Source organism: Pseudophryne corroboree, chromosome 5 (genome assembly GCF_028390025.1).
Source record: "Pseudophryne corroboree isolate aPseCor3 chromosome 5, aPseCor3.hap2, whole genome shotgun sequence".
Lineage (NCBI taxonomy): Eukaryota > Metazoa > Chordata > Amphibia > Anura > Myobatrachidae > Pseudophryne > Pseudophryne corroboree.
This window is the reverse complement of record NC_086448.1, coordinates 691,774,312-691,790,927: the sequence shown is the minus strand read 5'-3', so window position 1 is coordinate 691,790,927 and position 16,616 is coordinate 691,774,312. Positions and strand designations below refer to the sequence as shown.

The 16,616-nt window shown below is 41.8% G+C and overlaps 1 protein-coding gene and 1 long non-coding RNA gene across 6 annotated transcripts in view; one reads left to right on the top strand and one right to left on the bottom strand.

Annotated features, from left to right (window-relative positions):
• PDE7A (phosphodiesterase 7A) overlaps positions 1-16,616 on the top strand; it is a 593,823-nt gene that overhangs the window by 270,681 nt on the left and 306,526 nt on the right. The gene's annotated exons all lie outside the window — the stretch shown is intronic.
• Positions 5,469-6,251, bottom strand: LOC134929336 (uncharacterized). Its single transcript, XR_010178486.1, has 3 exons — positions 6,160-6,251; positions 5,833-5,937; positions 5,469-5,600 (listed from the first exon to the last, which is right to left on the bottom strand). It is a non-coding gene; the product is annotated as an uncharacterized LOC134929336 (long non-coding RNA).

Below are 16,616 nucleotides of genomic sequence, written 5' to 3'. Positions count from 1 at the left end.
CAATGGCGGACACCAGTCACCGGGTCTACTGACAAAAATCACAGAATCTGTGTCGTGATAAAGACATCTATCTTGTAATCTATACAGTAGTTTGTACAGTTCAACACGTGCATAAGCCGTTGTAAAGATGGCTATAGTTACATTTGAAATTGCGCCCCTGGTGTAATGATCTTTGGCATACTTCCAATTTACCATAACTGTATCATCGTCAACAAAGTCCAAAGCGGACACGTCATAGTACGGTAAGAACGCGTATTCAAAAAGTTTGTCGGGATCGGTCACTAGACACGTATTGGGCATGTTGCTACGTTGACCAAATTTACCCCATAAGGAATTTAAAAACAATTTTGAAATTTGTCTTTTAGCGGGATTGATTTCTATGTGATCGGGGCGTAAAGACACGCCTTCATTTTTTTGATAGGCGTCTATATACTCTTGGCGTTTCTCGGCATCTGTACACCATTCGGGATAACCAGAGGCCTCTTGTTTATCCCTGAGGTGCGTTTTAATGTAGCCTGAAAACAATTTGTCAGAGCTCTCATCAAAATTCCACACCTCATAGATTTTACACACCATGTACCCCATTTCTACAGCCAAGTTTAGTTCCACGGTACACCATGTACCGATGAGTGCACGTTTTTCTGAATCATGAACGCACGGCTCAGTCTGTCCAGACTCAGCGCATGTGCGACATAATGGAAACATTAACTTGCCACCCATTTTAACCGGCAGAACCGGAAAAAATAGGCCACGAGGCGGGTAAACTTTAACCCTGGCAAAACCAAAATACTTTGTGACATCACCAAAGTCCTTATAAATAATGCGTGGGTGCTGTATAGGATACGTTTTGGTTTTGTTAACATATGGATATAAACTGGTGAAGTCAAAATATTGAATTTTTTCATCACAGCCTGTTTTGTGATACAGCTTTATGGCGTTTGTGCGCCCGCCATAAAGAGCATCACGCGGCTCCAAGGGTTCGGGTAATTCTTTGCCCTTCAGAAAAGCCTGTAGATCCGCATCAGAATCTAGCATAGACTTCCATTCACAACCCCAGATTTCACGTATCTGAAATCCACAACGTTTAAGGTAGTGCAACTTTACCTGCGTCTTGTGGTGTAATTGACCGTAGGTCGTTTTAGTCAGTTTGTTTTTATCATCGGCGTTGTAACAAGCACCACAGCCGTGATAAAAACAACCTTGAAATTCAAATGCAGTGGGTGTTCCGTTAATCACGGCGTAACCATCCAGGCTGTATTTACCAACTTTCTTCTCGCCCCCTTGTAAAGCGTGTCTTATACTCACACCTTCTTTGTGTTCTATGTACATTAACCACTGTATGGCTGGCGTTGAGTAACGCTTCTGAGTCTTGTGATAGTTATCACCCGGTACAAGGGCCAGTGTCTTTTCCTGTAAAAATTTACAACGGTACATGGCCATGCATACGGAAGCCAACGTGACTAATTGAAAAGCTTCGATGTGACGTTTAACCACAACCTTTTTTTTTTTCTTTGTTATCAGAAATTCCTGTTCTGTCATGGCTATAACAGCCGATCTGAAAGCATCACAAGCTTTTTGTAATATTTTCACATCTTCTTTACAATATCGTACGAGCTCTTTTTGAAAGTTAAACGGTTTGTGTACATGCTGTTTATACCAGGCTGTAAACTCAGATAATTCATCAGGCATCATGTATTGTGGACCAAAATACTCTATTGATGGCATAGCGCCTATGTAATTTTGGTTATCAGCTGTGTTAAAAAAATGTGGGAAATAACCTTTGGTACCGTCAAACCCCATCGCCTTTGGTAACTTGCTAAGCCGCATGGGTAAAAAATTTAAAGAGTCGATAAATCTTATCTTCAAATCTTTTACCGTGATGCACATTATGTTGCCGCCTCTAGATAATAATTCCATCTTTAATTTCTCCTTAATCAGCTGGCGCAGCACAAAATATGCATCATAGCGACCTGCATTATGGGCTATGAATGTGTAATGCTCAAATTTTGGTTTCATGAACGTCTTTACAAAGTCTTCGATACATGCAACACCCTTAAACTCCCAGTCTTTCTCCCCCGTTAATGTTAAAGCGTAACAGTAGTTTGGTATGTGCACACCTGTCTCCTGCATACACTCAAAATCATAAAAGATGTATTTCTTTGTGGGCTCTTCCGGCTTGATGGTTTGTATATAGCACAAATGGTTCGAAAACCCATCAACGAACACCTTACAAATGGGGCACTTTAGGCCTCGGCAGTTATGATCTGTTCGCCTGTAGAGACAACATTTGTCACAATATACATGTTCAAGACAGGATATTTTGTGATCAAGAGCTAAAGCTTTGTGTAGCTCTAAACACTCGTTTGATCGACAAAATACCCTACACACCGAACACCTTAAAGCCGTCACACCATCGTCAATACAATCCGGCCTGTGACAAGCCTTACAAAAGAAAAGACAATCGTGATTATTTCTATGATGGTAAGCGCTATGACAACGGATGCAATAATATCGGGCTCCAAGAAACGCTTTGATATCGAGTATCCCATAAAAGTGACAATCGTGATATAGCACAAACAGCGTGTCTTTGTAACGACTGTCCGTACTGTAGTATTTCCAATCACTTTGACTGTAATAGAGGAGATTGATCGAAACGTTTAAATAATTTTCAAAAATTGCAACATCGCTAAAGCTGACCGCTTTATCAAGCGGCAGATTCAAAGCTTTATGTAGTTGGATCGCTCTCTCCTGTATTACATGATCATTGGCATTGTTACCTTTATCCAGAAGTTTACAGACGCTAGCGGCCAAACACAGGTTATTACCTATGCTTCTGAAGTCATAGAGATATCTCTTTCTTTTATTTATTATTAAACTTTGGGGAAGGCGTTGTAAACTCCTCCCAGTCAAACCAGACCCTGATCTGTTCATAAAAATACTGATCACAAATCTTAAGCCTGTGGATAATAAGAATTCAGCGTTACTTTGAAGCGTGTTTGTAATCTGATTAAAAAAACTGGCAGCGTCTAATGTTTCTTGCGGCTTACGATGCGAATAGATGGCATTGTGTAACCCACCCCCCTCCAATCTAAGCTGAACGCGGTCGGCAGGATCCACGCCCGCAAAGACACCATCGAGCATGGCCTGTATAGCCGTATGAATGGCTCGAACCCCCTCTACAAATGATGTAACCCTGTCCAAATTAACAAACCGATAGTGATTGTGGTACTCAACGGCTCTGAAATACGGTCGTTGTCGTTCATAACAGTTAATCGCCTCCAAGTATACATGTTGCCGACCTTCGTCATTACCGGGTGACTCAACACCGACAGCATCATCATATATGGGGCTTGCATTGCGCTCAATATAGTCAGCCTGTGATTCGTCATTCGGTAATGCTTGGGGTGGCGATTGATCTAAATCTACATACATCGCACTCTGCTTCCCGCCTACCACATGTTCCCTGTGCCGCTTGCGCTTTCTCAATCTGGTTAATGTTGTCACAGCCTGTTTCACCTTTGCACGTCGGAATAACTGTGAGATCTTGTATGTTAAACAAGGTTTAATTCGTGGGGGTTTTTTACAGGCATTTAAATTTAAAACACGTTTCAAACCATTGCCTAGCATGCCTAGTCACGGATCAGTTTATTTATTTCTGCAAAATGATGTATGTTGGCTTTAATAAATTCAGTTGTCTTAACCGACCGATCTATGTATTTTGACATGACATTCATATACGTCTCAACAACTTCTTTAACAATGTCTTGTTTACATTTACAACCGAGGCTCACACCTTTAATGTGTTTTAACAAATATCCGGCTTTTACACCCATGTTCTCAACATCTTCCCGTATCTTACCCAACAACGCGTAAAATTGTATTTCAGCGTCTTGGCCTAATTGTTCTGAATTTTGACATTCATCAACTATGTCGGGCTCTATCCCTCGCGCCGGTGCACAAGCATCAGCCGATGCGTGTACCATGGCTGTCGTTGTAAAAATATTGGGCATTGATGTTACACAATCAACCGTTGTAGTATTATCAGGTATTCCTGCAACGGCTGATAATACTTCATCAGAACTATTCTGCGGTTCTTGTGTCGTTGACTCTACACAGTTTGTAATAAGCTCTTGCCCATTTATGTCATCAATATCTGATATCACAGAATTACCAGCTATGTGTCTTGCTTCAGAGCAATCCTGTGTATCAGGAATAGTGATGACATCGGATTGTGACAACTGCTTAACATTACTTCTTGAGTTAATATTTGATAACAAACCAATGCCTGCTATGTGGCTTGCTTCTGTTTCAGAACAAACCTGTGTATCTGGAATTGTGATTACCTCTGATTGCTGCAATTGGTTAACATTACTTCTTGAGAGACGCGATGCCCTCTTAACCTTTACAGTCTTTGTATTACCAGCGACAGCCCGGTCTGCAGTGTTAAACGCTGTGTGTTTTGATGTTACAGCAACATCATTACTTACGCATGATACAGTTTGTAACGCGATCCTTCTCCGTTGCGGCTTATCATTTTCGGAATATGACAATTTTCTTTTCAGATCTGTAAATGCTGAATTATGACTTCTCATTCGTTCTTGGTCGAGCAGGCCTTCGTTTGTTCGGGTTGATACAGCCGTTATGCACCGCCATAACTGATGACCTAGCAACGTCCTTATGTACAATTGCCGGCGTTACGAATTGCTGGTTCTCCGTTTCAGCGATTGCTGTGCGTTTTGATGTTTTCCCGCTTGTACTAGGCCTGTGTATTTGCGCACCGGTATCACGGCCTGTTGGTATCGTAGGATCATAGCGTCTTGCTACAGCATCATCTGAAATACATATATTATAAAATAAATATAAACGTCGATGCATATAAATCGGCATTTAAATAACAGCATAACAATATAACATATAACAGTGTTTGATTACACACCTGCTGTTGCGAAATGATGGTTCTCCGTTTCAGCGGCGGTTGTGCGTTTTGATATTTTCCCGCTTGTACTAGGCCTGTGTATTTGCGCGACTGTATCACGGCCTGTTGGTATCGTAGGATCATAGCGCCTTGCTACAGCATCATCTGAAATACATATATTATAAAATAAATATAAACGTCGATGCATATAAATCGGCATTTAAATCACAGCATAACAATATAACATATAACAGTGTTTGATTACACACCTGCTGTTGCGAAATGATGGTTCTCCGTTTCAGCGGCGGTTGTGCGTTTTGATATTTTCCCGCTTGTACTAGGCCTGTGTATTTGCGCGACTGTATCACGGCCTGTTGGTATCGTAGGATCATAGCGCCTTGCTACAGCATCATCTGAAATACATATATTATAAAATAAATATAAACGTCGATGCATATAAATCGGCATTTAAATCACAGCATAACAATATAACATATAACAGTGTTTGATTACACACCTGCTTTATATTCAAATGTTTTAGCCCGACCCCCTGTCGCGTGTGGGAAAAACGGTCGCTCATCAACAACATTGCTGGTCTGTATAGTGGCGTTGTGACAATAATCAGGTTTGTTCAATATATCCCGTAGAATACCGTCAGCCGTCGCATCATCCATTTTTGTGGCATCTTTAGCCGGTGAAAAAATGAAAAAATAAATATTACATACGGTATAAAATTAGAATAACATGAAAAAGAGATTCATTTTTGAGAATATAAAGTGTGTACAGTTGACAACAAATCAGCACAACTGTACAAGGTTTATTTTTAATTCTTTAGCCGTGGAAAAATAAATAAATAAATAAAACTAATAATAAAAAATAAATAAATAAAAAATAAATAAAGATAACTTGTTACTCACAGTCTGGCGCCAATTCCAAAATATTAGTAAAATCGGGTATAATGCTGAAATCTAAACCAAATGGGCTATCTTCAACCGAATCGAAATTCTCTGTATTTGTGATTACTGTCAAATCGGGGGAAATAAAAATGAGAAAATAATAATTATTTAATAATTACTATTTAATAATTACTTATCAATGTATCCAGACTGTTGTACGTTCATACTATTTAAACTTTTAAAAATAAGTAAAAATGAACAAATTGTAGACCTTGACTATAATTTCATACTATTTAAACTTGAAATATAAATAAAAACGTGTCAATGGCATTTATAGACATAGCTTACCATGTGCCGTTTGATAACTTGGCAAAGCATCATCATCATCATCAGATCTGGTTCTACCCATGAAAGCATCTTTGCTGTTGATGTTCTGCATTGTCTGTCTCTGAACCAATAATGAAAATGAGATACGATTAATATCTGTCAAACGAATTAGATGAAATACTGTGTCGGTGCATTCCCAAAATGAACCACTAGATGTCGCTATTACCACATATTTAAATAACCTTCAGGCAGTCACATTAATTAAAATCCAAAACAAATACCTGGTACTCGACACATTTTAAACAACATTCAGGCAATCATATTAATTAAAAACCAAAATAAATGACTGTTGTTTGTGTGATCAACTAGCCTGTGCATTTTATCTTACACAATATTAATTAATTTAATCAATACTAAGCGGCTCCCAATGGTACTTACTAAATACCAATTGTAGATTAAAGTGCAGAAATTATATTTGAAATGTTAGGAAGCGCTTCCTAACATTTCATATATAATTTCTGCACTTTACACACTTTGATTCACATTTATATTTGTAAAATAAAAAATAAAATATAACATGCTAGATCCATAATGATAATAATAATAAATAATAATAATAATAATAACACTTACCATAATGTCTTCACGTGTGTATAGCGATGCAAACTCGTTTGAATTTTCTTCTCAGTGATCTGTCTCAATACAGCTCCGTTTCCTATTCTTATAGCCATGGCTGTGAGCCATATGGCCCCCACCAACGTGTGGTATGCCGTCCCACATTTCCAAGATGCTGGGGCGGAGTTTTTAAACATATAATCTTTGGTTTATACATTAGTAAATGTAATCATGCTTTTCAGTTACAATAAAGATATAATCTGATAGCGGTACCGTACATGTCATACTCAGCTCTTCAAGCACATACCAAATACATATATATGCATATATATGTATTTGGTATGTGCTTGAAGTGCTTGTATAGATTGAATGGCTGTCCTTCCAAATTTAGAATAAATTTATTTAATAACAAAAATAATTCATAAAAAGCATTATACAGAAGTACTTATGAACTAATGTACATGAATACAAATTATTTTATGATTCCATAAATGTCCATGTGTGTATAATGTGTACATGTACCATAAATGCATTCTGTGCTTAGTTTTAGGACTCATCACCATGATATCTCATTATGATATTTAATTAATCCAAAATACGGAAAATGGGATTTTAAACATATAATCTTTGGTTTATACATTAGTAAATGTAATCATGCTTTTCAGTTACAATAAAGATATAATCTGTTAGCGGTACCGTACATGTCATACTCAGCTCTTCAAGCACATACCAAATACATATATATGCATATATATGTATTTGGTATGTGCTTGAAGTGCTTGTATAGATTGAATGGCTGTCCTTCCAAATTTAGAATAAATTTACTTAATAACAAAAATTCATAAAAAGCATTATGCAGAAGTACTTATGAACTAATGTACTTGCATTCTGTGCTTAGATTTAGGACTCATCACCATGATATCTCATTATGATATCTAATTAATGCAAAATACGGAAAATCCGATTTGAGTCAACACATAAACCTGTAGGTGGCGCTAATGTTCTTCTACAGAGATAACAAACTGCTTTTTTCTTCTTTTTCTTTTTTTTTTAAATGTGCTGTCATCATTCATCACCCCTGGCCATTAAAAGCAATATGTTTTTAAATTAGTGCCATGTGTGATGGTTCCGTACATCTAAGAAAATGGCCATGGTCAGATCATCATTCATAACTCATGCCCATTAAAAGATGTCAGATCATCATTCATCACTCCTGGTCATTAAAAGCAATAAGTTTTTAAATTATTGCCATGTGTGATGTTTCCGTACATCTAAGAAAATGGACATGGTCATTAGTCATTATGACTTTTAAAACGACACCATGTGTACCAAGCGTGATGTTTAAATTGTTGGAATGTTTGAACTATAACAAAGTATACAGACAAAATAGTGAATTTTTTCATCACAAACTGACTTGTGATCTTTATTGAACATTCTGCGCCTGGTGTTGTGTGACACTCTGCGACTGGTGTTGCGTGACACTCTGCGACTGGTGTTACGCAACAATTTTACGGTTTAATATCGAACACTATAAATTTATATAAAATTTAATATTAAAGCGATATAAAACACTATAATTTAATATTAAAGGGGGTGGCGCCTAGGAGCAAGGGGGTGTCACCACCTGTCAAGTTTGACAGAAAGGTTGTCTTTATCTACTTGTTTTATATGTGTCTTATCTTCATCTCTACAACCTTCAGTTAGTGACACACATAGTCGACAGGTGATATCCACATATATTAGCACCAACATATGTTCCCCCTGCATGTATCATCAACTAAATGTGCACCCCATTTGTTGGAACAAGAAGCCGAAAAGAGCTCGGTAGTGTTTGTTGGCCCACTTACAGGCCCTTAATACGGGATGAGAAGGATTTAATGTATACTTCGCAATACCTCAAAGCTTATTTAGAACATATACGGCACGATGATACATGCCCCTCAGACATGGATTCATACATACATGCTTTTAGTATCCCACTAGGTCATACATTTCCTGCCTTCCCCTCTCTCCCGACTATCCAAACTTTTGTAGATATTGTATATTTTTCTGTTTAGTGTTTAGGTAGTGGCAGTTATTGTTGACTGCCAAAGGGTGGACTGTCAAAGTCGAAAAATATTGTAATGCATACATCATGTACTAACCACTCACACATGCCCGCTGCGCATGCACTTATTCCGCCGTGCGTGCACATAGCCGCAATTTGCGTATGATCGCTCACGCGATCCTGCGCGTGGTATGGGTATTTACGGCGGAGTTTGTGAGCGCATAGAGGGTTATCAGAACATTACATATTTAACCCAAATAGTGCACTTTGTACACATAGCTCCCCTACACCACATCAGCAAGTATCAACAGTTTAAATGATTCCAGGACTAAGAGATCCACCTTTGCATGATAGGAAGGGACAGACAAAGGTTATAGGGTGATGTCTAGTATCCAGTTGTAGGGTATTTTAAGGGTAACATTCCGGTGTTGGTTAGAGAAAGATCGCATGTTCCTGCATATAGTTATGTGCAGAAGTAGAATATAGATATGAACTGTATTTACTGTATATTATGTATGCGGCGGGAATCCAGAGGATACCACCCACAAGAGCAGTTGGGGAAAGACATCGCCCACCTTTTCAAATCAACCTATGACCTCTCCTGTAATGTAAAAGATGCAGCTCTGTGTCCAATGAACAAAGGGATTACAGTAACCATTGTACAGTATATGGAAGTTGTGTATAAAAAACCTGTTGTTGCCTGGCCGGTCAGAAGACTCTGAACGCCATCTACCTGATGAGCGAAGGACTAGTCCAGGTTGCGCAAGCGAACATTCTCACGTATGTACATTGACTGTAGCCATTATTCTGTTGTAGATTTATCTTGTTAGCCTTGTAGTGTATAACTTGTACTGTTATCCCCTTTCAAATAATCCACTGTGGTGTTAGAACCCAGCGGTTAACTACAAATCGGTGTTGTGTCCTCATTTCCCTGCTAAGGTTTAAAGTGTATTTAACTGTATAAGAGTTAAGTGTATTGATAAGGTGTGTACGCATAGCGGGTACTTAATACCGTCAGCGCTGCGCAAGGTTTAAGGTGTAACATCATAACAGTGCTTTACGGTATATGGTTTAGAGTGTAAGAATAACATTGCATTGCATTACGAATAAGGTTTAAAGTTTATTAAAAGTGTGTGCGCGCGCTGTGCGTACTCTGTACACCCAGCGCGGCGTATGTACGCCAAGTACGTACAACGTACGGGACTCTGTACGCAAATAGCGTACGAAGTGCGTAGCATGTGTATTGAGTATAGCGGCCGTAGCGGCTCCATGGTAAGAGTGTGTTTAAAGGTATAGCTTTATGGTGTAAGATAATATCGAAATTATCATATTATATACTGGTGGTCAGCAAACTGTGCAAAACTGAAATGCACCACAGGTATGGATGGATAGTATACTTGACGACACAGAGGTAGGTAGAGCAGTGGCCTACTGTACCGTAATGCTATATATTATATACTGGTGGTCAGCAAACTGTGCAAAACTTAAATGCACCACAGGTATGGATGGATAGTATACTTGACGACACAGAGGTAGGTAGAGCAGTGGCCTACTGTACCGTACTGCTATATATTATATACTGGTGGTCAGCAAACTGTGCAAAACTTAAATGCACCACAGGTATGGATGGATAGTATACTTGACGACACAGAGGTAGGTAGAGCAGTGGCCTACTGTACCGTACTGCTATATATTATATACTGGTGGTCAGCAAACTGCAAAACTGAAATGCACCACAGGTATGGATGGATAGTATACTTGACGACACAGAGGTAGGTAGAGCAGTGGCCTTCTGTACCGTACTCCTATATATTACATACTGGTGGTCAGCAAAATTATGCACTGTACTCCTACTATATACTACAATGCAGCACAGATATGGAGCGTTTTTCAGGCAGAGAACGTATAATACTGGTGGTCACTGGTCAGCAAAACTCTGCACTATACTCCTCCTATATAATACTGCTGGTCCCCAGTCCCCACAATAAAGCAGTGTGAGCACAGATATATGCAGCACACTGAGCACAGATATGGAGCGTTTTTCAGGCAGAGAACGTATAATACTGGTGGTCACTGGTCAGCAAAACTCTGCCCTGTACTCCTCCTATATAATACTGCTGGTCCCCAGTCCCCACAATAAAGCAGTGTGAGCACAGATATATGCAGCACACTGAGCACAGATATGGAGCGTTTTTCAGGCAGACAACGTATACTGGTGGTCACTGGTCAGCAAAACTCTGCACTGTACTCCTCCTATATAATACTGCTGGTCCCCAGTCCCCACAATAAAGCAGTGTGAGCACAGATATATGCAGCACACTGAGCACAGATATGGAGTGTTTTTCAGGCAGACAACGTATACTGGTGGTCACTGGTCAGCAAAACTCTGCACTGTACTCCTCCTATATAATACTGCTGGTCCCCAGTCCCCACAATAAAGCAGTGTGAGCACAGATATATGCAGCACACTGAGCACAGATATGGAGCGTTTTTCAGGCAGACAACGTATACTGGTGGTCACTGGTCAGCAAAACTCTGCACTGTACTCCTCCTATATAATACTGCTGGTCCCCAGTCCCCACAATAAAGCAGTGTGAGCACAGATATATGCAGCACACTGAGCACAGATATGGAGTGTTTTTCAGGCAGACAACGTATACTGGTGGTCACTGGTCAGCAAAACTCTGCACTGTACTCCTCCTATATAATACTGCTGGTCCCCAGTCCCCACAATAAAGCAGTGTGAGCACAGATATATGCAGCACACTGAGCACAGATATGGAGCGTTTTTCAGGCAGACAACGTATACTGGTGGTCACTGGTCAGCAAAACTCTGCACTGTACTCCTCCTATATAATATTGCTGGTCCCCAGTCCCCACAATAAAGCAGTGTGAGCACAGATATATGCAGCACACTGAGCACAGATATGGAGCGTTTTTCAGGCAGACAACGTATAATACTGGTGGTCACTGGTCGGTCAGCAAAACTCTGCACCGTACTCCTCCTATATAATACTGCTGGTCCCCAATCCCCACAATAAAGCAGTGTGAGCACAGATATATGCAGCACACTGAGCACAGATATGGAGTGTTTTTCAGGCAGACAACGTATAATACTGGTGGTCACTGTCAGCAAAACTCTGCACTGTACTCCTCCTATAATACTGCTGGTCCCCAGAATAAAGATATGCAGCCCCCTGAAACAAAGTGAGAGGACGCCAGCCACGTCCTCTCACTATCATTTCCAATGCACGAGTGAACAATGGCGGCGACGCGCGGCTCCTTATATAGAATCCGAATCTCGCGAGAATCCGACAGCGGGATGATGACGTTCGGGCGCGCTCGGGTTAACTGAGCCATACGGGAGAATCCGAGTATGCCTCAGACCCGTGTAAAATGGGTGAAATTCGGGGGGGTTCGGATTCCAAGGAACCGAACCCGCTCATCTCTAATAAATATGGAGAGGGATGCTGAGTCTCTTCAGAAGGACCTAATTAAACTGGAAGCATGGGTAGCAAAATGGAGAATGAGCTTCAATACAGACAAGTGTAAGGTAATGCACTTTGGTAGCAGGAACAAAAATAACACCTACATACTAAATGGGGTAAAAAGAAGGGATTCTGTAGTGGAAAAAGACTTAGGTGTTCATATAGATAGCAAACTAAGCAGCAGCACCGAGGGTAGGATTGCAGAAAGAAGGCTAACAAGGTATTAGCATGTATAAAGTGGGGAATTGATGCAAGGGAGGAGTGTGTTCATAGCCGGCCCTAGGCATAGGCAAACTAGGAAACTGTCTAGGGCATTTGGCATGCCTAGGGGCACAATTAGCTTTTGCTGATTAAAATGATAGGCGGCATGCCTATATTCTTTGTGTAGCATTTCGTATGCAGATACAGCCACAGTTGCACACAGTATATAGGCATGCAGCATATCATTTTAATCAGCAGAAGCTGCATGTGCATCATAGCGACATAGCAATGCAAATAAGATACATTTTCATCAAAAATAGGCACCTGCCATCAGCAGAGTTGCCAGCTGACTTACGCCAGGACACATCTGTATCCAAGCAGAGGCAGAGGTCACTGTGTTAGTGGCCATGAGTGCTGTGTTTGTGTGAGTGGGTTGGTTGTGTAATAGTGTTCGGCATATGTGTAAGCGGCAATAAGTGTGTCATGTGTATAAATGCATTAATAATGTGTGGCATATGTGTAAGGGACATTATGTGTGGCGTAACATATAGAAACGGCACTACTGTGTGGTCTAGTGTGAATAAAGAGCAATATGGTGTGATGTAATGTGCATAAGGAGCAATTCAGTGTGATGTAATGTGAATAAGGGACACTACTGTGTGGAGTAACGTATATAAGGTAAAGTGGTACTACTGTGTGATGTAACATGAATTAGGGACACTATCACATGATAAATTGTGAATAAAGTTGCACTACTGTGTGGCATAATTTGAACTGGGGGCACTATTGTGTGGCCATGCCCCTTGCCAGCAAAAACACACACCTTTTTGGGCTGTGTGCCAGATGTGCGCAATGTTCCTGTTTAAAATATAGGGGGTGGTAAAACCAAAATAAGGACTGCTATGGGTGAGGGGTGATGGTGCTGGGAAAGGGGTGCAGGGTCAGAGGTGGAACTAGCGGTGGTGCTAGGGGGCACCAGCCAAAATCTTGCCTAGGGCATCATTTTGGCTGTGCTCAAGTATGGCTATCCGGCTCTGAGTGTGTTATACTCACATTATTTAAATCACTAGTGAGGCCACATCTTGAATACTGTGCATAATTTTGGGCACCATACTACAAAAAGGATATCTTGGAACTAGAAAAGGTTCAGAGCCAGGCAACTTAACTAATTAAGGGCATGGAGACGCTGGAATACGAGGAAAGGCTTTCAAAGGCTAGGCATATTTACACGGAAAAGAGGAGACTAAGAGGGGACATGATCAACATTTACAAATATATAAGGGGACAATACACAGAGCTTGCGGGGGATCTGTTTTTGGTAAGATCAACACAGAGGACACTTGGACACCCGCTTAGGTTAGAGAGGAGATTTCGCACACAGAGGCAAAAAGCTTTTTTCACAGTTAAGACAATACGTGTTTGGAATTCCCTGCCTGAGAGAGTAGTAATGGCAAACTTGGTCAACACTTTTAAGAATGGGCTAGATAAATTCCTAATGGATAAGGATATGCAGGGTTATGGTGCGTAGGCACACACTATAGTTATTAAAAAAAAAGATAAATAAACACAACGGCTGACATTAGCAACAGACAAAATTAGTCCTAAAAATAATACAGCATAGGAGACCATAGATAGGTTGAACTTGAAGGACAATTGTCTCTTTTCAACCTCAGAAACGATGGGGGTCATTCTGACCTGATCGCTCGCTGCAGTTCTTCGCAGCGCAGCGATCAGGTCAGAACTGCGCATGCGCCGGCGCCGCAGTGCGCTGGCTCATGGCTGATAGCCGACAGCTGGCGTTGCCTAGCGATCGCCTCTGCCTGATTGACAGGCAGAAGTGGACGCTGGGCAAAGGGGGCGGCATGGCGGCGTTTGGCCGTCATTTTATGGGCGCGGTCCGACCAATGCAGGCGTGGCCGGGGCAGGCCGCAGCGATGAGTAGCTCCCGGCCAGCAGGCAAAGGCTGCGCTGGTTGGGAGCTACTCCTGAAGTGCAAAAGCATCGCCGCTGTGCGATGCCTTTGCACTTCTAAGAAAAAGAAATATAACATTTCTTCTTTTAAACTTAAAACATGTGTGTTATAGCCCCTGAAAAACAGTATCGATCTAGATTGATTTTGTAAATATAACACTTACAGTACAGGTTTTAGTGATGTCCATGCTTGAGCACAGATGGTTAAAGCAAAATAACTAAGGTACTAATTAAGTCACCTGTGCTCAAGTATGGCTATCCTTAAAATCTGGACTGTTAGTGTGCCTTGAGGCCTGTGGTTGGGAAACCCTGCAGTAGATAGTGTATACTTTTACATACTATAAAATTACAACAAAAAATGAGTGCACCTTCTTCTTTCACCTCCCAATAAACAAACAAAAAATGGTACAAATGTATTGTAAAAGAAAAATGGAAAAATGGTGTAGATGCCTATGTCTGAATGTGCAAGCACTGAGACCCCGCTTTCTAGCAACCTTCCGAGTTATCGCCCATTTCTGATACCGTCTGTCCCTATTGCGACAGCACCTTTGTGCTTATGTGGAGGTGCAGGACGCATCACGGGGCACATCGGTGCAGCACGCGGTGGATCAAATGGCTGATCCCAGTGGTGGTGCTGCTGCAGCAGTGGCGGATGTCCGGTGCTGGGACCCAGAAGAGGCTAGAAGACACCGGACTCAAGAAGGCAGATAGGTGCCGGCGGCTGGATGCAGAGAATAGGTGCCAGCGCCCCTGGCCAAGACAGTCCAGTGACCGAAGACAGAAGCTGAGGACCAGAGAAGCTACAAGGGGTGGAAAGTGAAAGAGCTAACAAAATTCCCCCCCCCCCCCCCGGTGCCTCTCCTAATAAACAGGTAGGTCCTCGGTGAGGGCACCTGTCACCTAGCTCAAAGTAGGCAGGCCCATAGGCCTGAGCTTGTTCATGTAGAATAAGTGATCTGGGCAATAGGCCAAGTTCACTCCGAGGCCCGTTTAGGCAGGCAAAAGCCTGAACCCCTGCATTGCTTTGGGCAGTAAGCCCAATTGAACATTGCGGGGCGGTGGGCAGGCTTTGTGGCACCCATTTCCCAGTATATTAGGTACATTCCCCTGTGTGGAGGAGTGCTCCAGCTCCACACATGTAGTAGTTGAGTTTCCTCTTGTAGCCGTAACAGCCAGCGATACGGGAGGGCTTGCCAGCTCTAGATAGGAATATATTGTTGTAATAGCATGAAGGCAGAGACGTAAATAGAAAGGACGTTTCATATTCTGGTACTGTGTTATTGTTATGTTTGCTGTTTACGCGCAGGGCAAAGTTTGTTTGATACGTTTGTGCGTAGAGTATGTGCCGCACCATATACACCAGAGTTAGTTTCTGGGCTCTGTTAATGAAGCTAGTGTAGCAGACGCACACTATGTTAGGTTTTGGCCCTGCACAGTTGTGGTGTCTGTCTCCTTATAGTAATCTGTACGTGGAGAAGCGGAGTGTGTGCAAGATTAGCAGCAGTGAGCAACTCTTGTCTCTGTGTTTGTTTGTCCCTATCTATCCTTCTTCCTTCTGTGTGGACAGTAAACCTTGAACTCTGGAGGAAGGTTGAATTTACACCTGGTGCGAGAGCACCAATAGGTGACATTCGGGCTCTGAGGCAAAAAGTGCAGAGGATGACCACCACTTAGGCCCGAAATTCCTACTGTGGGAAACATCTTAAGGCCTATACACACTGGCCGATATATCGCGGGTCCGTCGGCCGGTGTGTACGGCCGATACGTCTGTGAACTCCGTCGTTCACAGACGTATCGCGTCGGCCCCGCAGCACAGCCGACGGCCAATATATCTACCGATATATTGATGCGTCGCTGTGTGTGTACGGGCGGTCAGCCGGCGGTGATTGATAGCTGAACTGGGCGGGTGTGTGTACATGTCCGCCCAGTTCATGACGTCAGTCCCCGACGGATCGGGCAGTGTGTATGCATAGATATATCAATTGATCGGCAGATATATCTTCCAGTGTGTACCCACCTTTAGTCCGGTGGGTGTTTTGGTCTGCAGACAGGAAGGACAACACTCACAACATCCTCTTCCTCCTAGATCGCCGTATACAGGTCCAGTTGGTGTACCAGGACCGTTGGTTCATCTCGTGGCCTGTAGGTGAGAGGGT